The sequence below is a fragment of the Saimiri boliviensis genome, chromosome 9, assembly GCF_048565385.1.
Source record: "Saimiri boliviensis isolate mSaiBol1 chromosome 9, mSaiBol1.pri, whole genome shotgun sequence".
Lineage (NCBI taxonomy): Eukaryota > Metazoa > Chordata > Mammalia > Primates > Cebidae > Saimiri > Saimiri boliviensis.
The window spans coordinates 10,920,371-10,947,957 of NC_133457.1; the positions used below are offsets into that span (position 1 = coordinate 10,920,371).

A 27,587-nucleotide genomic window follows, 5' to 3' on the forward strand; every position below is an offset into this window, starting at 1 on the left:
CTGCGGGGCTGGGGGGCGTGCGCCCGCCCACCCCGACCCGCAGCCGGGCGGGAGAGAACCGCCTGGCCGTGCTTCTGAGGGGACTCCGGATCGGACCGTCTCTCGCTGCCCCGCTACGTCTGTCTTCCCCACGCTTCCCGTCTTTTGAACCCAGAAAATGACACGAAATTGTCAGGGGACATTTGTTTCTGGTCTTTTAAACCTAGATGCCAGTCCCTTCCTCCACCTCGCGAGACACCGACGCACGGCGCAGCCGTCCGACAGGGCGGAAAGGAACGAAGGTGGGGGAGAGCCAGGGTGTGGCGAGGCGCCTCGGGGCGGGCAGACCTAAGGAAACCTGGCGAACCTGGCGTACCTGGCGCAGATGGGGCTCGAATCTTGCCCCCCGTGGCTTCTAGCTCCCCCTCCCCTCACGAGGCCTAGACCTTTTATTTGGGCGGCCTCTTGTGGGTCTGTGGGTGCCTCTGCAGATCTGGCCAGCCAGAGAGGAGCTGCTAATATAGGGCGCGTCTACCTCAAACCAGCGGTCATTTGGATCATTTTGTGCTAAATCCTAATCAACCCCATGGGAGAGAAGGAACGGTGACACTCTCAATGCCAGTGCCTCTATCTCCAGGACGGTGCCCTATGTTTCTTGATCCTGGGGTCAGCAGGCTGACAACGCCACTCCCCACCCTGGCAATTAGGTGTATCTCGACAATGAGCTAACTGAGGACAGGTGGGCGACCTCTCCTTGGCCTCTACTGGCCTGGCCCATCGAGGCATGCGGACCAAGCTATGAGTGGGTGAGAGCAAAGAGCCGACGCCAAGCGCTAGAAATACTCCCAGGTCAGCCCAAGCCTAAGGTATGCTGGTTAATTGAGGTTTTACAAAGCTGTCCCTTACTGTCCTGCCACCAGGTGGTCTCATTCATTTATGGCTGTTCAGTGAGCATTTATTTGAGATTATAATCTGCATGTTGGTGAACACGATGGTGTGTGCACACATGTGTTATACAAAGAGAAAGGAGTGAGACACAGCCTTCACCTCCAGATTTCTCGTGGACACTTATTACACCCTTTTGACTTATGGGCTTGCTTAGGCAAGCCTGTCTCCCTGGAATGCTTACCTCAAATGCCTCTCCTATTTCTTGTTAAAAACCTGACCGAAGTTCCATAAAAGCAGTAGTTGAAGCTCCACCACTGGAGCATCCCAAGGACATAGCTCGGAGTTTAAGAAATAGTTGTTGAATGTTTGAATGAACATATAGAACTCAAATCAAAATAACTGTCCTATTCTCATAATCTCCTTTAGTTTGAAACCCCAGTGGTTGTAAGTCATCACCCTAGAATATCTGCCTGGCTGTGGCAGGCACCAGGCTGAGGGTAACCCTCCAGACTCCCACCTACTTCTCTGGGGCTCCTACTCTCCTAGAAGACCATATCCAGCTTGGGGTTAAACAAAGCTCTAGAAGGAGAGGAGACTCCCAAGTCACAGCCCTTCCTGTCTCTATAAGTGATCCCTCCAAAGAAGGGCCAGGGAGCTACGGGTCAAGGTACCCAGCCATGCAACACTCCTCCAACCTGCACCTTCTCCTAACATCTGGTTCTATCTCCCTGTACCTTCTCATCCCGACCTGAGGAAATCACTGGTGGCAAGACAAAGCAGCTGAGGTGTGCCAGAAAATGCACCTCTTTGGGGTAAGCCTAGGCAAGTCCTGTACCTCCTCTGATCATCTGGTTCTGCACATGTAAGGCGGTATGGCAGTAGGGGAGGGAGTGCTGGGGCAGAGGCCCTCTGGGCACCTCTAAGCGTCCAAGTCATCCCATAAGCTTACCAGGCCCAGCTGGGCTGACTATGGTCCACCTTACCTTGGTGGGGCTCTATCGTAATTCTTCTAGTTCAAATGACAAAAGCTCAACTCTGTCTACTGGGCTGGCTCATGTAGCTGGAACAGATACTGATGTTGCTCTCAGAATGCAGTCATCATGCTGTGGAAATGACAGCCTTAGAGACTCCAAGTCTGCTCTGCTCAAAGTCTTTCTCCTCCAACTGTCATTGCTTGTCTCCCCTAATTTTGAGTCTTGTCCTTAACCTGCCCTAGAGCAGACAGGCTTCCTCCAGGTAGAAAATCTGGCCACTGAACCTCAGGTTGGAAACCTCACTAAAAAGAGTTTCTTCCACATAGCATCTGTGTGTTCCGTTTTTAAAAATTCTTATTTTGGTATATGCTTCCTATTTGGTATGTGCTGTGTATATGTGAGTTACAAAAAAAACCTGTCACTATGAGTGCCCACTTACCCTCTACACAGTTGGAGAGCTCAAATATTACAGTACCTTTCAGGACCCCAGGAGTTTTCTTCTTCTTCCTCCCTCCCTAACTTGGAAATCCAGAATCTCAGCTTGTCTTTGAATTTATTCACATTTGGATGTGTCCTTCACAATACTTGGTTTTGTTTTGCATCTTTTGATTTTCATGCAAGGTATCAAACTGTATATTCTGTCCTGACTTGCATATTTCTTAACATCATGTTCCTGAGATCCATTTGTTAATTCATGTAGCAGCAGTTCTTTCATTTTCACCGCTGATTAGTATTCCATTCATGCCCCAATTTTTTAATGATTTTCAGTAAAATGTGTCATTTAATTTTTTTTATTTTAAATAATTGTATACTCACATAAAGATTACAAAAAATAGTACAGGGAGTTTCTGTGTATCCTGCACCCAGCAACCACAATGGTAACATCTTCCATAACCATACTGATTAGGAAACCAGTGCATTGGAAAATGCACCCAGTTTTGTTTCTGCCATTAACAAACAATGCTGCTATCAACATTCTTTACATGTCTCTTGATGCCCCTGTGAAGTTTTTCTAAGATATTTATTAGTAGATAATTCGCGATATAAAAATGTATGTTTAATTTTATGCCATACTATTTTTCAAAAATATTAGTCAGATCCTATAGCACTACAGCATCACCTATAGTTTTCATTTTCTTCAAGATCTTGGTTATCCTCAGCCCTTTGCTATTATATATTTTTTTAATTAAACTTTTTGAGATTGTTGTAGATTCACAAAAAGTCAGAAAAAAAAAAAGAAAGAAAGACAGATCTGTGTATCCTTTACCTAGTTTTCCCCAAGAGTAAGATCTTGCAGAAGTATATACTACAATATCACAATCTGGATACTGGCATTAAGACAGTCAAGGTACAGAACATTTCTGTTACCACAAAGAGCCCTCATGTTCCCCTTATATAGCCACACCCACTTTCCTCCCACCCTCAACCCCTTCCTAACCTCTGGCAACCACTAATCTGTTCTTCATTTCAGTAAATGTGTTATTTCAAGAATCTTATATAAGTGGCATTATTACACAGTATGTCACCTTTTGGTATAGGGTTTTTTCACTCCACCTGGCTGGAGCACTCAAACATTATGGTACTTCTGATGCCCCTGCGTGTTTCTGCCCCTCCCTCCCTCCCCAGCTTGGAAATCCAGAACCCTGGCTTTTCTCCGAGTTTTTATCACATTTGAGTGTGTCTCCAACAATACTTTTTTGTTTTGCATCTTTTGAATTCTATATAAAATCTCAAACTGTATATTCTGTCCTATGACTTGCATTTTTCTTAACATTATGTTCCTGAGATCCATCTGTTGATTCATATAGCAGCAGTTCTTTCATGTTCCCTGCTGGTTACTATTCCACTGTATGTTCTATTTTTTCCCCACATAATTCTATGGAGATTCACCCAGGTTATTGTTTGTAGCAATAGTTGCTTCCTTTTACTTCGGAATGGCATTCCATCAAATGGATGTAACAGTTTAACCACTCACCTGTGGAAAGGCATCTGAGTTATTTCCAGTTTGGGGCAATTACAAATAAAGCTGTTATGAACTATCATGTTGAGATTTTTGTGTGACAGGAAGTTTTTATTTCTCCAGGATAGATGCTCAGGAGTGCAATTGCTAGGTCATATGCATGTTTGTTTTTTAAAGAAACTTCCAGACCTTACAGGACTGGGTCTACCGCTTTCTACTCCCTGCCAGCAATGGATAAGTGATCCAGCCTCTTCACACCCTCACGAGCATTTGCTGTTGTCAATATTTTAAGCCATTCTGAGAGGAATGTAGTAATACCTTATTATGTGTTGTGGTTTTTTTTTTTTTTTTTCTTTTTTTTTTTTTTTTTTTTTTTGAGAAAGAGTCTCACTCTGTTGCCCAGGCTAGTGTGCAGTGGTGCCATCTCAGCTCACTGCAACCTCTGCCTCCCAGATTCAAGCGATTCTCCTGCCTCAGCCTCACAAGTAGCTGGGACTACAGGCACGTACCACCACACCTGGCTAAGTTTTTGTATTTTTAGTAGAGACAGGGTTTCACCGTGTTAGCTAGGATGGTCTCCATCTCCTGACCTCATGATCTGCCTGCCTCAGCCTCCCAAAGTGCTAGAATTACAGGAGTGAGCCACCGTGCCCAGCCTCATTGTGGGTTTTAATCTGCATTTCTGATGACTAACGATGTTGAACATCTTTTCATGTGCTTAACTGCCATCTGTATATCCTCTTACTGAAATGTTTGTTCATGTCTTTTGTCCGTTTTTAAATTAGATTGTTTTCCTTACCGTTAAGTTTTGAGAGTTCTTTATGAATTCTAGATACTAGTTCTTTGTCAGATATATGATTTACAATTTTTTTTCCCACTCTGGTGGAGTGCAGTGGCATGATCATAGCTCACTACAACCTCAGACTCCTGGGCTCAAGTGATCCTCCCACCTCAGCCTCTTAAGTAGCTATGACCACAGGGGTGTGCCACCACGCCCAGCTGATTTAATTTTTTTTGTTGTTTTTTAATAAAGACAGTGTCTTGCTGTGTCACCCAGGCTGGTCTTGAACTCCTAGCTTCAAGCAACCCTACCACCTCAGCCTCCTAAAGTGCTGGGATTATAGGAATGAGCCACCACAACAAGCAATTTAACAAGGTCTTTTTCAAAGCAAAAGTTTTTGAGTTTGATGAAGTCCAATTTACTAATTTTTTTCTTTTATGGATTATGCCTTTTGGTGTCATGTCTAAGAACTCTTTACTAAGCCCTAAGTCCCAAAGATATTTTCCTATGTTTTTTGAAAAAAATTTAAAAATAGTTTTACGTCTTACATTTATGCTCACGGTCCATTTTGAGTTAAAGGTGTATGAGGTGTAAGACTTAGGCCGGAGGGGTTTTTTGTTGCTGTTGTTTTTGTTTTTTTGCCCATAGATGTCCAGTTGCTACAGCACCATTTGTTAAAAACGTTCTATTTTCTCTGTGGAATTGCTCTTACACAACTGATTTTTGACAAAGGTGTAACTCTTCAGGTACGTCAGCATAGATTGGTTTTACCCATATTAGAATTAGAGATGAGTTGAGTCAAATAATACGTACTCTTTGAAGTTTCTTTCATTCAGTATTGGGTTTGTAAGATTCAGCCAGAGTGTCGCATGTTGCCAAAGTAGATTCATTTTCACTGCTGCATAATGTTTTATTGTATGAATACATCACAGTTTCTTTGTCCATTCTACTGTGAAAAAAATTTATGTTGTTTCCAGTGTTCGGTTATTACAAATATTGCTGTTATGAAAATCTTGTCCATGCCTTATACATGTTTTGGTGAACATATGTATTTGTTTCTTCTGGGTACACCTAAGTGTGGGGTTGCTGAAGCATGTATTTTTTTCAGATTTAGTAGCTATTTCCAGCTTTCCAAAGTGGTCATATAAAGCCTTAGTTGTATAGAAGAGTTCAAGTGTTCCACGTCCTTGCCAACACTTGCTATTATGAGTCTTCTAATTTTTGGTATCTTGGTAGACTTGTAGCTATATCTCACAGCAGTCTTAATCTGTGTATCCCTGACAACTAGTGGTGTTGAGCACCTTATCATATGTTTATTATCCATTTATATATTCTCATAAGGAAGTGTTCAAGTATTTTCCCATTTTTCTATTGGGTTTTCTGGTATTTTCTTATTGGCATGCAAAGTACATTATGTTTTCTGGTATTTTTAATGATATGTATGACAAGAATTTTTTTTAGTCTGGATTGCCTTTCTCTTTTTTTTTTTTTTTTTTTTTTTGAGATGGAATCTCTCACTGTCACGTTGGCTGGAGTGCAATGGTGTGATCTCGGCTCACTGCAACCTCGGCCTCCCTAGTTCATGGGATTCTCCTGCCTCAGCCTCTCGAGTAGCTGGGATTACAGGCACATGCCACCACACCTGGCTAATTTTTTGTGTTTTCAGTAGAGACGAGGTTTCACTGTGGTGGCCAGACTGGTCTTGAACTCTTGACCTCATTATCTGCCTGCCTCGACCTCCCAAAGTGCTGGAATTACAGGCGTGAGCCACCATACCTGGTGCCTTTTCACTTTCTTACTGATATGTTTTGATGTCTGATCCTTTACAGATCCTTTTAAAAATGTAGTCAAATGTATTGTTTCCTTTATTGTTAGGACTTTTTGTGTCCTGTTTAAAAAATTTTGCCCACTCTAAGATCATGCAAATATTATACTTCATTTAGTAGAAGTTATGTTGTATTACCTTTCATATTCAGGTTACAGAATACCTGAAATTGATGCACTTTTTTTTTTTTTTACCATAAGGATATCTACTTGATGGAGCAACATTTATCAACTTTTCATCATCCTTTTCACATGGCGCTGTGATTAGACTTTTTCATGAACCAAGTGACTATAAGTGCCCTGTTTCCGGACTTGCTATTCTTTTCCCTTAGTCTGTTTGACTTTCATTGGGCCAACACCACACTCTCTAAATTACCAAAGCTACATTGTAAGTAGTGTAAATTCATCTTCAAAAATTGTCTTTTTTCTTTTTATATTTCCCAAATACATTTGTGAAACAGAGTCTCAATTTCCAAAGACACACAAACACACATACTACAAACTCTTCTGAGAGGGTTTTGATTGAAATCTCATGGAATCTATAGATCAATTTGGGGAGAATTGGTATCTTTACAATATTGTGTGTTTCAACCCAGGAACACAGTATTTGCTTCTACTTATTTGGTTCTTTAATTTGCCTCAGTGATGTTTTATAATTTTATGTAGAGGCCCTATCATGCATTGATCTTATTGATCTTATCCAGTATCATGTTAAATTCACTTATTTATTGTAATAGGTTATCTATATATTCCTTTTGGATTTTTCACATATACAATCATGTCATATGATCAGTTTTTAAAATTTTAGTCATTCTAATAGATATATAGCGGTATCCCATTGCAGTTTTAAGTTACATTTTCCCAATGAGTCATGGTATTAAGCATCTTATCTGTATTTATTAGCCGTCTATATATCTTATTTGATTGTAGTTACAGTTTAATAACCTTGCCAACTCTTTTTTAGTTATTTGTTTTCTTATTGTTTGGTTTTGAGATTTTTTTTTTTTTTTTTTTTTTTGAGACAGGGTCTTGCTTTGTCACCCAGGCTGGGGTGCAGTGGCGCAATCTCAGCTCATTGCAGCCTTTGCCTCCCAGGCTTATCCACCTCAGCCTCCCAACTAGCTGGTACTATAGGTGCATGACACCATGCCCAGGTAATTTTTATATTTTTTTGTAGAGATGACATCTTGCCATGTTGCCCGGACTGGCCTCGAACTCCTGGACTCAAGCCGTCCACCCACCTCAGCCTCCCAAAGAACTGGGATTATAGGCGTGAGCCACTCACTGTGCCCAGCTGAGAATTCCTAGTATATTCTGCTCACAGATCCTTTGGGGTAAGTGTTACGTTTCATTAGTTTTCTGGAGGAGGGTTTGTATAGAATTGGCATTACTGTTTTTAAAAGTTTGGTAGGATTAACTAAGGAAGCCATTTGGTTCTTGCTTTTCTTTGTGGGAAGGTTTTTAAAATATAAGTTAAATTTCTTCAATAGATATTTGGCTATTTAGGTTCTTAAGGTAATCTTGGCAGTTTGTGTCTGTCAAGGGATTTGTCTATTTAAGATGCATAATTTATTGATGTATAGCTGTTCAGATATTACCTTATTATCTTTTCAATGTGTGTAGAACCTGTAGTGATATCACTTCTCTTGTTCCAGATATTGGTAATTCGTGTATTTATTCTTTTTTTTTCCTCAGTATTCTGTCTAGAAGTTTATTGATTTTACTGATTATCTCAAAGAATACTCTTTTGGTTTTATTGATTTTCTCTATTATTTTCCCTTTTATTGATTTCTGTTCCAGTTTTTATTGTTTCCTTTATTCTTTTTACTCTGGGTCTAATTTGTTCTTCTTTTTCTATTTTTTTTTTTTTTTTGTAGTGGAGGGTGGCTTATTGACTTAAAAGTTTCTTCTTTTTTAACATACACATTTATTGCTCTAAATTTCATTCCAAGCCTTAGCTGCATTCTACTAGTTTTAACATGTTGTGTTTTCATTTTAATTAAATATAAATCTTTTCTAATTTTCATTTTGATTTACTCTTCTATCTATGGTGGTTATTTTTTAGAACCATGTCATTTATTTTACAAGTATTTGGGGATGTTTAAGAAATAGTTTGTTTTTACTTTTTATTTGATTTCATTGTGATCAGACTCCAAAGTTTGTGATTTATATCCTTTAAATGTATTCAGGCTTGTTTTATGTCCCTGAATGTAGTCCATCTTGGTAAATATTCTGTGTGCATTTGGATAAACTGTATATTCTGTTGTTGTTAGGTGAAATGTTATACAAATATAAATTAGATCAAGTTGGTTTATTGTATTGTTTAAGTCTTGTACATTCTTACTGGTACTCCTGTTATTTACTGAGAGAGGGATTTGGAAATCACTAGTTATCACTGTGGACTTGTCTTCTTCTCCTTGCTGTTCTATCAATTTTTGCTTCATGTACTTTGAAACTTTAGTATTAGTTGCATAAAGGTATACAACTTTTATGCTCTTGATAAATTTGATGAAGGGCAGGAGAGCCCTAAAGGGGAGCTTAGCCTGTGAGGGTTCTTGGCTTTGCCCAGGAAAGAATTCAAGGGCAAGCCAGAGGAAGGAGAAAACAGCTTTGCTGAACAGGCAGTGATAACAGCTCCATGACTGCTCCTGCGGAACAGGGCTGTCTCAAAGGCAGAGAAGCAGCTCAGGGCAGTTTTGTAGTCATATTTACACTCACTCTGAATTGTATGTAGATTAAGGCGTGGTTTATGCAGGGAAGGGATAGTAACGTTCAGATCATTGGGTACCATGGACAGGTGTGGTAATGCCCGGGTGTTGCCATGGCGACAGTAAATTGATACATTGATGGGTAGGTCTGATTGAAAGCTGCTTTCACCTGGGTTATGTTTTAGCTAATCCTCAATCTAGTCTGGTGTCGAGCCCTCTGAAGTTGAGTCCCACTTTCTACCTCAAATTGGCCTCTATATCCTTGTAAGATGACCCTTCTTTCCTCTGGTAATGTTATTTCCTTAATATTTCATTTTGATACAAATATAGTCACTACAGGTTACTTTTTATAGTTTTAGTATAGTATATTGTCCAATTTTTCCCTTTTAAAACTATTTGTATCTTTTTCCTGAAAGCATGTTTCTTTCGGGCAGTATATATTAATATTTGGGTCTTGCTGTTTTTGTCTAAATTGACAATATCTGCCTTCAATTAGAGTGGTTAGAAAATTTATATTTTACTGTGATTATTGATAGTATTAGCTTTAATTAAATTTATCGATTTTGACTTTTTCTCATTTGTTTCATCTGTTCTTTGTTCCTTCCTCAATTTTTTACCTTCTATTGGATTTAGCATTTTTTTATAATTCTGTTTTATCTCCTTTGTTGACTTATTACCTATAACTCTTTGTGGTGTTATTTTTGGGGTTATATTAGGGTTTATAGTATGCTTGTTTGATTTAGCATAGCCTACCTTCATATACTATCAAACCACTTTACCTATAGTACAAGATTCTTACAACAGTATACATTTGGCCCATGAGAGAAATGTAAACATATATAAAGGTATAATATTAAGTCATAACAGCATAAAGATAACTGTACATACTATACTACTGTAATAATTTAATAGCTACTTCTGTTGTCAGTGCAGTGATCTCAAGTCTTGTATTTGCCTAAAACACCATATGATGCTAATCATATAATCAAATAGATATACTAATAATATTGTCAGTTTGTGGCCTAAAGGATTAACTTGAATTTGTGATCAGACTATTTTCAATACTTTACATTTATTAAAAAAATTTCAGCTAGATATGCATAAAATTAGTTTCTATCTAATAGTGGAAGATGCAATGTTAAGTAAATAATCTATGCTTACTGAAAGTTTAAAACTATAGACTGATATTTCAAGATTTTTTGAAACAAATGTTCTTCAGATATTCAATAATCAGAGATAAAAATGTCAGTGGGATGTAAGCTTTCTTACTGGTATTACTCTGCCTGTGAATCATCTTAATTTGAAATGTCAAGAAAAGAATAAAGCTTACTTATGACATAGCTGGATAGGTTCAAGAATTTATTTTTTTCTTTCTTTCTTTCTTTTTTTTTTTTTTTTTTTGAGACAGAGTCTCACTCTATTGCCCAAGCTGGAGTGCAGTGGCACCATATCAGCTCACTGCAACCTCCGCCTCCCAGGTTCAAGTGATTCTCCTGTCTCAGCCTCCAAAGTAGTTGGGATTAAAGGTGCCCACCACTGCAGCTGGCTAATTTTCAAGAACTTGTTTTGAAAGTGCAACTTTTCATAATATGTATAACATAATAACAGTTTGACACATTTTTCTAAAATGAATCAATATGCAGGAGATTTTAATTGTAATTGCTACGGTTATGTAAACTGGCTGCAAAGACTGTAAGAACATTTTGAAGAATACTCTTTAATGTTGATAAATTTGGAATTACCTTTTAATTTATATGATACCTCTTTGATGTGATGTTAGTAATACTGAGTTGACATAGGTTATTAAATTTTCTTAATTTTAACTTAATTTTATTCTTAACTTTAACTCTAATTTTGAAACCGTATGCTTTTGATTTAAAGTCAAATTAATGCTTCTGAAAAAGATGAACTAGTTTTGTCAGTATGAATAAAAGTATTAAAGAAAAAGTATAATATTGAAGGAAAAAAATTTAATACTGAATTCAGTTATTAAAACACTTTAATTTGAAACAATTTAAATATGTGAGCCTACTCTTATCTGTAAATTTTATGAAAATATTGCATCCCAATTGCAATGTGCTATCAGTGTAAAACTACACACTGGATTTCCAAGGCTTCATGTGAAAAAACCTCTAAAATATCTCTTTAATAATTTCTTATATGTTATATATTGAAAAAATAATTTGGTTATATTGGGTTAAACAAAATATATTAGTAAAATTAATTTTACCTGCTTCTTTTACTCTCTCTAATGTGACTACTAAAAGTGTAAAATTGAATACCTGGTTCACATTACGTTGTTTAGGTTTACTTATATAGTTACCAATTCGTTGTTTTACATTCTTTCCTGCATCTCCATCTTTCTTCTGGGACCAATTTATTTTTGCCTAAAAAGTCTTTAAGTGTTACTGTGGAGTTGTCAGTGATGAATTTTCTCAGTTTAAAAAAAAATCTGTATTTTGCCTTTAGTTTTGAAAGATATTGCTGGGCATAAAATTCAAGGTTGCAGTTATATCTGTTCCACACTTTGTAAATATTTCATTGTTTTCTGACTTTCATTGTTTTTGTTGAGATGTCAGCCTTTAGTCTAACTGTTGCTCCTTTCAGAGGGAATCTGTCTTGTATTCTCTGGCTGCTATAAGATTTTCTCTTTACCTTGGTTTTGGAAATTTGATGTGCTTGGATATGTTTTTCTTCCAGTTTTCCTGGTCAGAGTTCTTAGAGCTTCTTGAATATATGGTGATATTTTTCATCAGTGTTGGAAAATTCTCAGATGTTATCTTTTATTTATTTATTTATTTTTTTAAGACAGTCTCACTCTGTCACTCAGGCTGGAATGCAGTGGTGTGATCATGGCTCACTGTAACCTCCACTTCCAAGGTTTAAGCAATTCTCCTGCCTCAGCCTCCCCAGTAGTTGGGATTACAGGCGCCTGCCACCACACCCAGCTAATTGTTGTAATTTTAGTAGAGATGGGGTTTCACCATGTTGGCCAGGCTAGTCTTGAACTCTTAACCTCAGGTGGTCCACTTGCCTTGGCTTCCCAAAGTTCTGGGATTACAGGTGTAAGCCACCATGCCCAGCCATCAGACATTACCTTTTAAACTATTTCTTCCTCACCATTCTCTTCCTTCTTTCTGGGACTACAATGACAGATATGTTAGACCTTACTGTATTACATTTATCTCTTATTTTTCATTCTTTTGTGATTTTATACTCCATTATGAAGCATTATTTTCTTCTGATTAACCTTCCAATTTACTAATTTTTTTTCTTTATGTTTAGTCTTTTAAAAACTCATCAAATGAGCTCCTAATTATTGTATTTTAAGGTCTAGAATGTCTGTATATTTGTTTTTTTAAGTCTACCATAGTCTCTTAAAAATATATTCTTTTTAATGGTTTTATCTCAAAAATTTTCTGACTTATGTTTTTTAATCTCATTAAATTTAACAAGCATTATTTTAAAGTGTGTATCCAGTACCTTGACCATCTGGAATCTTTATTGATCTGTTTCCTTTGTGGGTTGGCTTGGGATTTTTGTTTTGGGGGTGTTTTATTCTCCTTTTCATTTATGTTGTCCTGTTTCCTCAAGTGTCTGATTATTTTTATTATCTGAGGAACATTGTATTTGAAAAATTGTTTGTATAGAAAAAACTTGAGGCTTAGGAAGATGTTTTCCTTCTCTAGGGAGGATTTGCATTTGTTTATGCCAGGCACCAGGGAATTCTAGTAAACTGGTGTTGCTTTAATCCAATTCCAGAGACTGAGCTGATTTGAGGCTGAAATCTCTGTGAGAACTAGTCTGTTGCAGTCCAGTCTTATTACTGTGCTGCAAGTATTTGGGTTCTCATCCCAATGCTAGGCTATTTCCCTTGATAAGTCCTAGACTCTGACTTTTTACCCCACTCCCTTGAGACTGTCTAAAACACTGATCAGCCTCTCCACTAACTCCTTCAGAATTAATAAATGCTTTCAAGGTAGAAGGAGGCCAAATGTTGAGCTCACCTTTTTGGATTCCTTTTTTATTTTTTTTTTGAAGTACAGGCCCACTAGTTCTTTACTACCTTGTTATCTCTCTAGTATCTTCAAGAATATATTTTTAAAAACTGTTCCTAGTTTTTTTTGATATCCTGAATGAGTGACTTATTCTTCTATCAAGAGGCACAGGATTCTTTTTTATGCCTTCTTGTTCCTTCTTCGTTTTATTAATATTCTCTTTTACATATTTGAATGTATTTCTAATATTTATTGTGCTTATTTTCTGCTGTGGCCTGTCTGTGATAAACACTTTATTCAATTTGTTGTATAGCTTTTACAGCTCCTCAGGTGTCTACTGATTTTGGCTTGTGAAATCGTGTTTCCCTGGTGATTATGAGATTCTCAGTCTGATTGTGGATAAGGGATATGACTAAAGTCTGGCTGCTGTTTTTATCCCTCCTGGTGAATATGAAGAGAGGAGTGGGGATGAGCCCCAGGATGGAGAGCCTCAGGTGTTACAGAGCTGCTGCACCACAGTCCTTTTGCTTTCATTTCACAGGGAAATTTCTCTGGTCAGGGATTCCTCCTTAACTTTTTTGACAAATGCAGCACCAAGAGGAGACAGAAATCTCTGGAATGGTCAGACAGCATACCTGATGATATGGTTTGGCTCTGTGTCCCCACCCAAATCTCATGTAGCTCCCATAATTCCCATGTGTTTTGTGGGGGACCTGATGGGAAATGATTGAATCCTGTGGACAGGTCTTTCCTGTGCTGTTTTCGTGATAGTGAATGGGTCTCACAAGATCTGATGGTTTTAAAAACGGGAGTTCCCCTGCATAAGCTCTCTCTTTGCCTGCTGCTATCCACATGGGATGTGGCTTGCTCCCTTTTGCCTCCCCAGCCATGTGGAACTGTAAGTCTAACAGACATCTTTCTTTTGTAAATTGCCCAGTTGCAAGTATGTCTTTATCGGCAGCATGAAAATGGACTAATACACGTGAGAAGGTCATCCACTGTCCTTGAGATGCTCATCCAACATCCTTGGAGGTTTAGAGGAGAAGAGGACAGAAGAGTCAATGTCCTGGGACACTTGGTCACCTTGCATTTGTTTTTCTCAGAATCTCAATCCAGCATGGCTCCCGTATTACCCTGGAATTCCTGAGCTGCATAAGTTCTTGCTGCTGATTTCTTTCTTACAGTATAGGAGGCCACTAATGACTTTCCTTGGAAAATATGGGACAGAGGAATGAGCAAAACTTAGTATCTCTACATCATCCTTCCTTCCTACCTCTCAGACTGTTAATTTTTCACATTAGTTCACCCAGCTTTAGTCTCCCCAAGGGCTAGTCACTTAATATTAGTTCCTCTACTTACTTCCATAATTTCTCTATTATTGAACTTTTGGGAGACAACCAGAAGACTAGATTAGTTCAGTGTACTCTGAGGCACTGGCATCCCTCTTTCTCCTGCTTCCTTTTGCCGCTTCGACTCCTTCTCATTCTTCTTAGTCCTAGTTTCCTCTTTCTCCTTCCTGTGTTTCATCTCTAGGTTTTATTACAGTTTGCCTATCCCTACTTTACAAATTACTCTGCCAGAGAGTTTTGTCTTGTTTTGTTTTGTTTTTGTTTTTGTTTTTGTTTTTGTTTTTGAGACGGAGTTTCGCTCTTGTTACCCAGGCTGCAGTGCAATGGCGCCATCTCGGCTCACCGCAACCTCCGCCTCCTGGGTTCAGGCAATTCTCCTGCCTCAGCCTCCTGAGTAGCTGGGACTACAGGCACGTGCCACCATGCCCAGCTAGTTTTTTTTGTATTTTTAGTAGAGACGGGGTTTCACCATGTTGATCAGGATGGTCTCGATCTTTCGACCTCGTGATCCCCCCGCCTCGGCCTCCCAAAGTGCTGGGATTACAGGCGTGAGCCACCGCGCCTCGCCCTGCCAGAGAGTTTTTAAAGCTTCTGTTTATTTCTATATACTTTCCCCTTGATTTGTTTTGACTTGTATTTTTCATAAATAGCCTTGATTCAGTCACCGTGGCTGTGATTCACTCATCTGAGTGAGAAACTGAGCTTTTCTCACCTCCAGTTGTTATCAAGGTCCACTTAAGTGGTGCTTCCAGACTGCTTAACCTACAGAGAGAGTGGGAAGAGAAGATTTAAAACTATATTCAGGCTAGGCACGGTGGCTCATGTAATCCCAGCACTCTGGGAGGCCAAGGTGGGTGGATCTCTTGATCCCAGGAATTGGAGACCAGCCTGGACAACCTGGCAAAAAACTGCATCTGCAAAAAATACGAAAATTACCCAGGCATGGTGGTGCATACCTATAGTCCCTGCTACTTGGGAGGCTGAATCGGGAGGATCACTTGAGCCCAGGACGTCAAGGCTGCTGTGAGTGGTGATTGGGCCACTGCACTCCAGCTGGGCAGTAAGTGAGACCCTGTCTCAAACAAGCAAACAAAAAAACTGTATGCAATTTGTCAAGTCATATTTGGTGCTGGCTGGATGACCAGAGAGCTTCATAGTGGGTGGATTGATGGAAGGTTGTGCCCCCAATAAAATCATGAGACCAACGTGGGAGGAGGTCTACATGAGTCCATATAAGGGCAACATTTCCGCTTCATTGTGTTAGGTCATAATCTCTGCTGATTACTCTTCAATGAAGAGGGAATTGGTTACTGTAAGATTAGAAAATCCAGTTACTGGGGAGAATGTTAACAGAGGACCCAGTGTTTAATGGGATACCATAAGATCCACACTCTGTTGCAAGAAGTTTTATTCAGGTAAGAGACAATTAGGATGTGAGTTCACAGACCTACTTATCATGCTGATGAGATGCTGTGGTCTTCCCTTGGTAGCTGGAAAATGGAATGAGATCAGAAGGGACATAGACAAAAACCATTCCCTATTCTATGGAAGATCTGGGTTTCATACTTACCAGATAATTTGATGAACTGGTTGGATGAGTAGATGAATTAATAGAAAGGATAGATGATGGATTGGAGATGGAATTGAGTGATCTGTGAATGGGTGAATTGATGGGTGGGTAGATGAATAGATGAATGTCTGGATCAGTGGATATATCTATGTATGCATATATAAATGGGTAGATGGTGGACGTATGTTGGAGTAAATGAATGTAGATAAATGAATAGATAGGTGGATAGAAGGAAGATAGATGGATTGACAGATGGCATATTGAAATGTCTGGATAGATGAATGGCTACATATAAGTGCATGTAAGTTTGTATCATATGTGTGATAGAGTAATGAAAAAGTAGGTCGCTGGATGTTTGATGGATGGATGCATGTAACAGATGGATAGCTATAGAACTAGACAGGTGGGGATGATAAATAATGAGCAATTGCATAACTGAGTGGTGGCAGCGAATAATGGGATAGATGATAACAGAATGAGCTCTGAAGTAGACCTGTATTGCATCCTGGCTTTAGATATCAGCTGTGCGACATTGGGTAAAATCTTTCACTTTCTATAAGCCTTGGAAAAAATTTAAGTATTCAAGAAAATAGCCACAACTCACAGTGAAAACTCTAAAGGGGAAATGTTGTTTAAAGTGAGTATTTGTGAAAATAAAAACATCAAAGAATAAATATCATTAGCTGAGAGTGGTACAGGGCTTATTTGAAATTAAATTTTTGTAAATAAAAATAAAAATTTTTAAGTGGAGAGCTCTGTTCGAATGTCTAGTGGTAAGGCTTGGAAACATCTATGAAACAATACAGTCCAGGTGCAGTGGCTCACACCTGTAATCCCAGCACTCTGGGGGGCCAAGGCGGTAAGATATCTTGAGGTCAGAAGTTTGAGACCAACCTGGACAACATGGTGAAACTCAATTTCTACTAAAATACAAAAATTAGCTGGGTGTGGTGGCGGGCACCTGTACTCCCAGCTACTTAGAAGGCTGAGTCAGGAGAATCGCTTGAACCCAGGAGATAGAGGTTGCAGTGAGCCAAGATCATGCCACTGCACTCCAGCCTGGGCAACAGAGCAGGACTTCGTATCACATAAATAAATAAATAAATAAATAAAAATAATATTAATACAAAACATTTTTACAAGTTATAGTTACAAAATAAAATATAAATACTACTTATGTAAACTGTTAATATGACAATATGTGAAGATGGGGGAAGAGAAGGAAGGATGCTTTGTAGCTAACGTCCCTGTTTTTCATAGCTAGGAATCAAAGGATAATACCTAAATCGAAGTGTGGAATGTAAAGATGATCACTCTCAATGGTTTTTCTCTCCCAACTCTCTTTTTGTAAATATAGAAGACTCTTTTGTAAAAACTCTCAAGGTGAATAAACATTTATTTGAAATTTTAAAATTTTTTCAAATTCCTTTTGGTTTCTTTTTCAAGTTTTAAATACAAATAAAATTAAATCTGATAACTTACAATAAATAACATATAAAACAATCACATATTTATAAAAATATTTTAATATATCTATGTAGAGTTGCTGGAGCCTATGAACTAAAAAGATGTCTAGAATGATACTCTGCTAATGTAAATGCTATTTATTTATGAGCAGTGGCATTTGAATTTTTTAACCTCTATGCAGTGCTTGAATAATTTATAATAAGCATGCATTCTTTTTACAAATCCCATCATGATGTTTCTTTACATAAAATGGAAAACTTAAAAAAATTAATGCTCTGCTTGTTCTAGTCCTGTCATCATAACCTTAAGTAGTTGATTTGCAAGAATGCTCTGGTTACCTTGTACAGTTTAACTCTAGGCCTTATTGTTAATTCCCTGTGGAATGTAACCCTTAATCTCAAGGCCATGGAGACTACAATGCTTGTTTTATTTTTTTATATTTGTTGAAGAAAAGTGAAGTTATTGGGATGCTTGTTATAAAAAAATTGCGACTGTTTACTTAGAGTTGCAAACTATGTCTGTGGTAGGAAATGGAATTTATTCACCCTTCACTTGACAAGCAATCCCTGGCTATGTCCCCTCTGGTCTTGCTATAATTAATCTGAGAGTTTATAAACTAAGTAGAGTCTTTGTGAATAAGCAATTTAATGTAAGCTTTCTTCCTTAAAAAGGATTTTTCAAAGAATTTATGGCAGATTAATTCCTAAATAAAACACAGGATCTTTTATAACAGTTAAGGGGTTGTGAGTCAGATGAGACTGGGGTGCCCAGCCTGCCAGGCTTGGGGCTTTATCTGCAGGTGTGCCAGGATCCCAGCCAACTGCCCTGCCAGCTCAAAGCGAGTAGGAAGCCGATTTTGTTTTGTAATCCCTAAATGATATATGGAAAGGAAATGCCCACCTGCTGACTGGTTAGGTTGAAACCTGACTTTAGAAACCCCGTCAGTAAGGAGGTGTTCTAGCTGAGAGATGGTGTATTAATTTCCTATGACTGTTGCAGCAAATTCTGTGGCTTAACTCAACAGAAATGTATTCTCCCACAGTTCTGGAGGCCAGAAATCCAAAATTAGTATCACTGGCTGAGATGAAGGTGTGAGCAGAGCCCTGTGCCCTCTGGAGGCCCTCGTGGGTAATTGCTCCTTGCCCACTCCGGATCCTGCTGGCCTTCCTAGTTCTTGCCTGCATCACTTCCATCTCTGCCTCTGCTGTCTTTTCCCCTTCTCCAAGTATTCCTGTCTCATCTCCCTCTACTTCCCTCTTTGGAGGACACTTGTGATTGTATTTAGGGCCCATCTAGGTAATCCAGGATAATCTCCTTATTTTGAGATCCTAAACTTAATTACATCTGCAAAGTCTTTGCCATATAAAGTAACATTCACAGGTTCTGGGATTAGAAGGTGGTTATATCCTCAGGGGCCGTGATTTAGCCTACCACAGCAGTAGTAAGAAGATAAGATTAAGAAAGAACTAGGCACATTTCTCTCTCCTCCAGAGGCAGCTGTTTCACACCATAGAAATTCAGGTTTCAGTCTGAAAGATGAGGATGTGTGTGTTTGCTCTGCCCTGGATTGTGAAGCCCCCACCTGAGAAAGAGGTTTCCATCACTGCCGCAGACCAAGGCAGAGGCTCCGGCTCTCTCCTGGGCTCTTCAGGCACCCTGGCCTCTCTCCTGAAGGTCTCTCTGTGGCCAGAGGGTAAAGCTTCAGTTGGAGAATCCACCCAGGCTGGCTGGTCTGAGTGTGTTCGCTCTCTTGGACCTTGGGAGGGGCTTAGCAGTCAGAAGTGGGTGTATTGATCTACCCAAGCCGTGTGAGGCTTTCATGCTTCTGGCTTCTACCTGCTTCACTAGGAGTCAGTTCTCACGAAAGTGCCTTTTTTTCCCCTCACTGCACATAGGTCATTCCTATTTAAATAGCATCCAAACAAAAAGTGAGTGCTTGCTGTGTGTGAGTCAACAGCGGAGCCCTCTGTTTCGATGTGTGTGTTCTGCTTGGCATCCCAGAAAACCCCCATACTTGGCCAGTCCTGGCAGCACTGGATGAGTTAGAAAGGGCCTCCTGGCCTCTCCAGCTGCACTGGGGTTGAGTCTCTCTGTTCCATTGTTGAAGGGTGAATGGTGTTCCTCTAGGACACCCAAGTGCAGTGAGGTGGGAGGAGAAGGGAGGGTGTGTCTCTAGGAATTCCCTCCTGCTCAGCATACATGAACCATGGCCATACAAGGTTGTCAATACAAAGACGTGGAATGATATCACAGGGGTGTTCAGATAAACAGTTAAGTGATTTGTGGATTCCTGACACATTGCCTTGCAGCCACAGCTGGTGAACATTTTGTTCTTTCCCGTGCTCTCCATGTGTTCCCATGGCTCTAATGGGCTGATCTTTGTAATTTCATAGAATGCTGAGTAAAACTCTGGTTTTTAAACTCTGAAATATATGTAAACATATTTAATGAGTTTCTTGAAGAAAATAATGGATAGCGGACTGGACTTTATCAAAAAAACAAAAACTTTGTTCTTGGAAATAGGTACCTTGTGAGTATAAAATTAAACTGGGGGTTATAATTAGCTTTGTTTAACAAGCAAATATTGTGCTGTGACAAGACAAGACAAACATTTGCAGATATCTGGGGGTAAAAAGCTACTAATTATAACATTTTAAGTTCCATATGAATTTCAAACAGTAAAAGCTGAAGTGTCATAAGTCTTTTGCCTGTTTCTCTAGTGGGTGTATCTATTTATTGTTGACATGTGGAAGTTTTGTGTACAGATTCTGGTGTAAGTCTTTTGTCTGCTGTATAAGTTGGTAATTTCTTTTCCTCTCCGTGGCTTGTTGTTTCACTCTTTTAATGGTATTTTCAATGAAAATAAGTATTTAATTATAATGTAGTTCAATTTATCAGTCTTTTTTATGGTTAGTGCTGCTTGTACTATGCAATGTCTCTCTATAAGAGGACATTACTGAGGTCTTCCACTTGTCTGGGAGATAGAGAGACAGAATGCCCATGAATGTTGTTCCCATTCTAAAAACAACAATAAGAAGCTCAGGAAGCCTGCAAAGCCATAACTTTTCATAAATCCACCAGAGAGTTGAGGTTGCATGGCAACCCAGAAACACACAAACTGTAAGTGAAACACAGGAAGAGGAGGCCACCATCTAAGTGGGTAAGAAGAAATCAGCGAATATTTTCCTAAGTTCCTAAAAGCAGAATTTGGTCTAGCATATTGATCTGGAATAACTGAGAGCTCCAGATATGAATTTGTACACCCTCACAAGATATCCTCCATGGTTCTTCCCTGGGTTCTCATTAGAAAGATGCGGCAGAACAAGAGGCCAGAGAAAGCTCCCTTGGGTGGTGCAGACATGCAGAAGGTGATTGGCTGTAGCTGAAACACCACCTATCTCCCTGATCTCTTACCTTATATAAACCAAAACCCTTAAAACATTGGGATGGGTGGGGCAGCAAGCCATCATACCCCTGTGCTATTAGAGGAGGAATAGGAACATGTCCTAGAACAAAGCATACACTAGACCTGCCTTGCAAATGCCTAAAATTGAGCCCTAATGAGATCCTTAGAGGAGACAATATTTGGAGCTTGAGACCCACTAAATTAGAAGGGCTTGGCAAATATCTGGGATTTTTATAGATTTTTCCTGACAGAGTGTATAAAACCAAGCCTACATAGGTTCGAGGTGGTCAGCCAATAAGTGAACAAAAATCACCATTCTTTAGATGATGATAGCAGAATCTGGAGTCGCTAAAGGATATCATTCATAATGTCCAATAGATACTAAAAAATAACTAGAACAGCAAAGGAAAAAGAAAATGTGATCCAAAGTCCAGAAATAAAAGTAAGCAAGGGAAATTGACCACAAGATGGCCCAGATTTAGCAGACAGAAAATTTAAAGTAGCTATTATAAATAAGGAATTAAAAATTATAAATAAGAAATTAAAGGAAAATATTTTCAGATAATTAAATGAGAATATGATTTTAATGAGTGAATAGTTCAGTACTCTCTGCAGTGAAATGGAAGTTATTAAAAAAGGATCAAATCATATTTCTGCAAGTGAAAAATATAAAAACTGAAATTAAAAAAAATCACTGGATGGTCATAAGAGTGGGTTAACAGAAGATGGCAGAAGAAAGCTCAATAAACTTAAGACAGAGCAATGAAAATTATCCAATCTGAGGACCAGAGAGAAAAAAAAATGAAGGAAAATGAACAAGACCTGTGGAATGTATCAAATATCCCAATATGGTTAATCACAGTTCTAGAAGGAGATAAGACTGAATGTGGGCTAGACAAAATATTTTAAGATATAAGGCTGAAATTTTCTCAACTGAAAAATAACTCAGTGAATCCCAAGCAAGATAAAATAGCCCAGGGAACTATAAATATAAATAAACATATAGAGATAAATATAAGTAAATATAAATATAAATATAAATATAAATATAAATAAAAGCACACATGGGAACATCATGCCAAACTGTTGAAAACCAAATATGAAGAGAAAACATTGAAAGCTGCTAGAAAATAAGATAAAAAGACACATTGCATACAGAGATCAGTGACACAAATGGACTGCTAACTTCTCAGCATAAATAATGGAATCTAGAAGACAATGATATGACATTTTTAAAGTGCAAGAGAAAACTGCCAACCCAGATCTTTATATGCAGTAAATAACATCTGTCAAAAATAAATTAAATAAAGTCATTTTCAGGGTAACAAAAGCTGAGACAGTTTGTCACCATGAGAAATGTGACACAAGAAATACTAAAGGATGTTTCTCAGGCTAAAGGTAAATGATTCCAGGTGGAAACCTTGTTCTATGGAAAGTAATGAAGAAGGCCAAAAATGGTAAGTAGTAATCCCACTCTAACTTTAATAACTTTGGTAAATCGTTTAATATTTCTTATAAAGTCAAATATATACTTGCCATATGATCCAGCAATTCCACATCTAAGGTATTTACCCAAGAGAAATGAGAACATATGTCTATAAAAGGATACTAATACAAATGTTCATAATGGCCCCCAAATGGGAAGCAAGCCAAATGTCCATCAACAAGTCAAATGTTGAAACATGTAGATATATGGTATTTATATAATGGAAAACTACTGTGTAATAAAAAAGAATAAACTTGTCACTGAAAGCACAATTCACAGAAGGAAAAATTAATAAATCAGACCTCATCAAAATGAAACTTTTTGCTTTGTGAAAGTTCATGTGAAGAGGATGAAAAAATGAACTATAGACTGGGAGAATTTGCCAATCTCATATCTAACAAAGGACTATTATTTAGAGAGCATAAAGAACTCTCAAAACAACAACAGTTAAAAAACAAACAATGTAATTAGAAAGTGGGCAAAAGATGTAAACAGACATTTTACTAATGAGGATACAGATAATAAATAAGCACATGAAAGATGCTCAACATCATTAACCACCAGGCCAATGCAAATTAAAACCACAATAAGATATTGCTCCATACCTATAAGAACCACTAAACTAAAAGGGGGACAATATCAAATGCTGACAAGAATACAGAGAAACTGGATCACTCATGAATTACTGGTGAGAATGTAAAATGGTATTGCCACTCTGGAAAACACTATCAGTTCCTTAAAATATTAAACATGCAATTATCATATGACTCAGCAATTACATTCTTGGATATTTATCAACCCAGATGTCCTTCAAGAAGTGAATGATTGGTTAACCAAACTCTGGTACATCCATACCATGGAATACTACTCAGTAATAAAAAAGAACAAACTACTGATACATGCAACAACTTGAATGACTGTTCAGTAAATTATATCGATATTGAGTGAAAAAAATACATACCATATGATTACATATGCCATATATTATATATACCATTATATATGCTATATGCATGGTCTCCTTATTACCATACCTGTTCTCCCCAGGGAACTAATGATCTGATGTCCATCACTGTAGATTAGTTTTGCCTATTCTAGAACTTAATGTAAGTGGAATCTTAAGTGTGTCCTCTCACGTTAAGGCTTCTGGGTGAGATTCACCCATGGGGTGTGTGTGTGTGTGTGTGTGTGTGTGTGTGTGTGTGTGTGTATTCTAGAATGTATCTTCTAGAAACAAATTTTAGAAACAGGATAGATTTTAGAAATGAAGAATAGATTAGTTTCATTTTAGAAATAAAGGATAGATTCGTGTGATTGCCAGGGGTTAGAGATGGGGTGGGAGGGGTCAGGTGGAAGGGAGGCGAGTGTGTTTCTAAAAGAGCAACAGGAGAGATTCTTGGGGTGATGGAACTGTTCAGTATCTCCACTGTGGTGGTGGATACATGCAGCTACACAGGTGATAGAATTGTATAGAGCTATAGGCACACCCACATATATGCACACACCAATGAGTACAAGTAAAGCTGAAGAAATCTGAATAAAATAAATGGATTGTGGCTGGGCATGGTGGCTCATGCCCATAATCCCAGCACTTTGGGAGGCTGAGGCAGGTAGATCATGAGGTCAGGAGATTGAGACCATCCTGGCTAACATGTTGAAACCCTGTCTCTACTAAAAATACATAATAATAATAATAATAATAATAATAATTAGCTGGGTATGGTGGTATGTGCCCATAATCCCAACTATTCAGGAGGCTGAGGCAGGAGCATCACTTGAACCCAGGAGGCGGAGGCTGCAGTGAGCCAAGATCGCAGCACTTGCACTCCAGCCTGGAAAAAAAAAGTGTTTTATCAATGGTGGTATTCTGGCTACAATGTTATAATATAGTGTTATAAAATGTTACAATTAGGGGTAACTAAGCAAAGTGTACAAGGGATCTCTCTGTATTAGTTCGTTTTTGTTTTGAGATGGAGTCTTGCTCTTGTCACCCAGGCTGGAGTGCAGTGGTGCAATCTCGGCTCACTGCAACTTCTGCCTCCCCATGTTCAAGCGATTCTCCTGCCTCAGCCTCCCAAGTAGTTGGGATTACAGGCGCCTGCCACCACGCCCAGCTAATTTTTGTATTTTAGTAGAGACAGGGTTTCACCCTGTTGGCCAGGCTGGCCTTGGACTCCTGACCTCAGGTGATCTGCCTACCTTGGTCTCCTAAAGTGCTGAGATTACAGGGGTGAGCCACTGTGCCCAGTCACTTTACTGTCTGTATTATTTCTTACAACTGCATGCAAATCTACAAATATCTTAAAAAATTCAGTTAAAAATACCCTGTAGAAAACTAACCAAGCATAGGATAGTTAATATTTTCACTTTTTTCAGATAGTCTTATTAGCAATTTAATGTGAAAACTGAAAAAGCAGACACTAAATTTATGCCTTCATAGAAACTTAGATGTTCTGATTGTCATAATCTGATCCTACTTCAGAGACTACCTATGGATATAATGGAAAACAGGAATATTCAACAGGCAGTCTTTATGATAAGCCTTTACTAGTTTCATTCTACAAATATGTGACTTTTAAAACTATGTATTTTATTAGATATTTAAGATGTAGTAAGATCGCTTGAAATGCTAACTGATGGGCTTAGGCCATTTGAAATAATGATTTCATGACTGTTAAAGATGTTCATAATGTAAAGATCTAAAAATGTTTTATAAAGTTAAAACCCATTTCACATGTGAGGGAAGGAATAAACTACTGATTCATACAACAGCATGAATGAATCTCACCCAAAAGCATAATGGTGAGAGGACATACTTAAGATTCCACTTACATTAAGTTCTAGAACAGGCAAAACTAATCTACAGCAGATCAGTGGTTCCCTGGGGAGAAGAGGTATGGTAATGAGGAGACCATAAAGGAGCAAGAGAGAACTCACTCGGGAGATGGATGTGTTCTATATCTTAATTTGGATATGGAAGTCACATGGATGTACACATTTATCAGAATAAATTGACCTTATTCTAAAAATATATTGGCTGGACGTGATGGGCTCATGCCTGTAATCCCAGCACTTTGGGAAGCCAAGGCGGGTGGATCACTTGAGGTCAGGAGCTCAAGACCAGCCTGGTCAACATGACAAAACTCCATCTCTAATAAAGATAAAAAAAAAATGAGCTGGGTGTGGTGGTGTGCATCTGTAATCCCAGTCACTTGGGAGACTGAGGCATGAGGATTGCTTAAACCTAAGAGGCGGAGGTTTCAGTGAGCTGAGATTGCACCACTGCACTCCAGCCTGGGCAACAGAGCAAGACTCCATCTCAACAACAACAAAAAATAAATAAATAAAAATATATAGATAAATTGCATGTCAATTAAACCTCAATACAGTTGATTTAAAAAGTCACTAATGATGCCAAATTTTCAAAATGATATGGAGCAACTGACTTCTCCGCAGTGGGAAGCATTAAGTGGCACGACTTTGGAAACAGGTAGTTTCTTATAAAGTTAAATGTACAGGTACCCTGTGATCCAGCAAGTTTTGCTCCTAAGTGTTTCCCCAAGAGAAACGAAAGCATAGGTCCACGGAAAGACTTGTGCACAAATGTACACTGCTTAATTTTTGTTCATAATAGCAGAAATGTTTTAAACAACCTAGATGCCAAGGTAAACAGATAAGCAAATTATGATCTATTCATTCAATGAAATACCGCCCAGCAATGATAAGGATTGAACTACTCATATGCATAGCCACACGAATGAATCTCAGAAACATTATGCTAAGCAAGAGAAACCAGATACGTAAAATAATGTATTCTGTGAACACAATTATATGAAATTCTAGAACAGGTTAAGTTAATAACTATAGTGAAATAAGGCTTATCATTGGTTGCTTGCACAAGGAAGGAGGATGGAGTAAGGAGGTGGAGATAGCACTGTCTGGAAAGAGGTATCAGGAAATTTTCTGGTGGTCATGGGAATGTTCTATACCTTGATTTAAATGGTGGTCATATGGTTACATACATTTATCAAAACTCATTGAACAGTAAGTAGGCCTAAAATTCATGCTTTTCATTGTTCATAAATTAAATGTCAGTAAAGTAGATTTTTTTAAAAAAATATCTTTTTAAAGCTTGTTTTCTATTGTCTCCAGGTTTTTGGTCTAATCAACTAAGGCTAGAGTGCCATTCACTGAGACAGGAAAGTCACGAAAGGAGGTTTGCGGAAGACGAGGAGCTCAGTGTTGGACTTGATTCTCTAGCAGGTCACATCTGCTGCAGATCTCCCGTCCCCTAGAAAACAGGCCTCTTTCACCTTCCTTAATCCACCACATAAACCCGCTTTCCCCCGCATTTCCATCTACCTGTCTGCACTTCTCCTTCGTGGCACTATTGCACCTCTAATTGATCAGCCAATTGCAGCCGTAGTTTGGGTGGTTTCTTGGTCGTCTGCTTTCTGTTTGTCCTGCTCGCCCTTACAGGCCTGGTGCTCAGCTTGCCTGGGTGCGTGAGTCTGTGACGGGATGGGTGCCTGCCTTTTCCCGGGGTGTACAGTGCCCGGAATGCTGACATCAGTTTCTTCCTGACATGCTCGCCTATCTCAGGACCAGGCCCCAGGAGGTGCCCTGGTGAAGGTTTTGGGAAACGGAAGAAGGAGCAAACGGAGGCTCCTGAGCCCCCGGCAGTGGCTGAACAGTGGTTCCCAGGTGGTGCCGGTGACGCTGTAGGGAGCTTCTGGGTGCGAATGGCCCCACCGTGCGTCCGGGGACCACCCTGCCCATGGCCGGTCAGAGAGCGTGGGAAGCCGCGTGTGCCCGCGGGCCCTCTCGGTGGGTGCCTCGTGGCACCTTACTCTCTACTCCCCTTGTTCTCTAACGCGTTACACGTTCATGCTGAAAATAGAAACGGACTAAACGGTGCTTTGTCGCGGGGAGGCAGAGAGGAAGGCTCCTGGTGGCCGTGTCCTGTGAGCAGCCTCGAGTGGGCTAACCCCCGGGCCCTCGGGGGTGTCCGGAGTCGGGGGAGGCGTGCGTGCGTGCGCTGGGCGCGGGGAGTCCCCCAGGCCCGAGGGCGCCCCGGCGGGGCAGCGGGCTGTGCGAGGTGGTGGGAGTCCCGCCCGGCTCTCCGTGGGGCCGCAGAGGCGTCCCGTGGGCGGGCGGGCGTGGCGCTGCCGCGGGTGGCTTCCCGGAGCCGCGGCGG

The 27,587-nt window shown here is 39.4% G+C and overlaps 1 long non-coding RNA gene across 1 annotated transcript; it reads left to right on the forward strand.

Moving 5' to 3' along the window:
• Window positions 1-8: 8 nt before the first annotated feature.
• On the forward strand, window positions 9-27,556 carry LOC141585581 (uncharacterized). The gene is made up of 3 exons (XR_012519115.1): window positions 9-845; window positions 7,584-7,740; window positions 26,543-27,556. It is a non-coding gene; the product is annotated as an uncharacterized LOC141585581 (long non-coding RNA).
• The last annotated feature ends 31 nt before the right edge of the window (window positions 27,557-27,587 follow it).